Here is a 1,775-nt window from a genome sequence, read left to right as displayed (position 1 = left end):
AAACTTGCAGGTCAGGTTCCAAACCACTGAATCAAGTTGTCAGACAGCCCAATAGCTGCCTGGGTCCCAGGTGCCGTGAGGGCCAGACAGGGCTCATTGGCTAATGCCACAGGCACCTGAGCTTTTTCTGTACTTGCCTGGCGTGCAAGCAAAATTATGAGGCGCAGTTTTCACACTTCCATCAAAGTGGCACAGCAAATATTTAGAATTAGATCCTGTGTGGACTTCACAATGGACTCAAGCTGTTCTCCGTCACTGTGGACGCTGCCCCCTGTTCAAGTACCCCCTTTTTTCCTTTGTAAATGTGCATATTAAGCTTTCAGAAAAATACAACATTGAACTTTCCACCTTTGTTCTTCCCCCAAGATTTCATTATAATGTCAGCTACTAAGAGAAAAATCTAAGAAGGTAGCTCTCCTACAAACCCCACGGAACCAGCAACCAAGTAAGAGGAGTGACCAAATTTGTTCCACCTTGCAATTAAAATTCCATAAAACACTTTTGAGGTAAACCTCTAGGGAACGTTTTTATTGGCAGCGCTGGCTCTTGTGTATGTGGGCTGGGTGAAAGTGGCTCACACCTGTAATCCCAACATTTTAGGAGGCAGAGCAGGGAGGATCACTTGAGCCGAGGAGCTCAAGACCAGCCTGGACAACACAGGGAGACCCCAACTCTACATTAAAACAAAAAATGACTTGAGGGGGAACCCAAATAGCTCAGACACTTCTGACAGATAAAATGGGTCAGAGTTGCTTGCCATTCTTTGAATTAGAGCAAAAGTAAATTTCATAATATAATCTAAAAGACCTCTTTGCTGATGCCCAGGTGTGGCGCCTCATGCCCTGTAATCACAGCATTATGGGGGATCACTTGAGGTCGGGAGCTCGAAACCAGACCAGCCAACATGGTGAAAACCTGTATCTACTAAAAGTACAAAAATTAGCTGGGCGTGGTGGCACATGACTGTAATCCCAGCTACTCAGGAGCATGAGACAGGAGAATTGCTTGAACCCCGGAGGTGGAGGTTGCAGTGGGCCAAGATCAAGACACTGCACACCATACAAAATTCCATCAAACAGGCCAGACATGTAGGCTCACGCCTGTAATCCAAGCACTTTGGAGGCCAAGGCGGGCGGATTACCTGAGGTCGGGAATTCAAGACCAGCCTGACCAACATGGTGAAACCCCATCTTTGAAAAAAAAAAAAAAAAAAAAAAAACTCCATCAAACAAAGAGCGAAAATGCTAAAGAAAAAAAAAATACAACTCAAACCAGCACTAAGTACTACATCATTCAACACAGCTATCAGAAAGTATTTCCTCTAATTGTTTAGTATCAACGTTCATTTAAAAATGAGAAATGCTAACAGGATCTGGTACACAAAACATCTTGATTTCTTTTACGTCATATGAGTAACGTGCCAACAGCCTAACAATATGTGAGGGGGACACGTGCATCTCACACATGCACATGATCACACTTACGAAACACAAAATGAGTTTGAGATAGTTTATATATTTCCAGAAAATAATACACTGTCCTTTTATAGTAATGAGAATTAGTTAACAGGCCAGGCAAGGTAACTCACTCCTGTAATCCCAACACTTTGGGAAGCTGAGGCAAGTGGATCAGGAGTCTGAGATCAGGAATTCGAGACCAGTCCAGCCAATATGGTGAAACCCCGCCTCTACTAAAAGTACAAAAATTAGCTGGGTGTGATTGTGATGGTGCTCGCCTGTAATCCCAGCTACTTGGGAGGCTGAAGCAGGAGAATC

At 44.0% G+C, this 1,775-nt stretch overlaps 1 pseudogene; it reads right to left on the bottom strand.

Annotated features, from left to right (window-relative positions):
* Positions 1–1,402: 1,402 nt before the first annotated feature.
* On the bottom strand, positions 1,403–1,499 carry LOC119470025 (annotated as a pseudogene).
* Positions 1,500–1,775: the final 276 nt, after the last annotated feature.

The sequence above is a fragment of the Cebus imitator genome, unplaced genomic scaffold (assembly GCF_001604975.1).
Source record: "Cebus imitator isolate Cc_AM_T3 unplaced genomic scaffold, Cebus_imitator-1.0 Scaffold2856, whole genome shotgun sequence".
Taxonomy (NCBI): domain Eukaryota; kingdom Metazoa; phylum Chordata; class Mammalia; order Primates; family Cebidae; genus Cebus; species Cebus imitator.
Note: the sequence above shows the minus strand (reverse complement) of the source record. Positions and strands in the feature narration are given on the sequence as shown.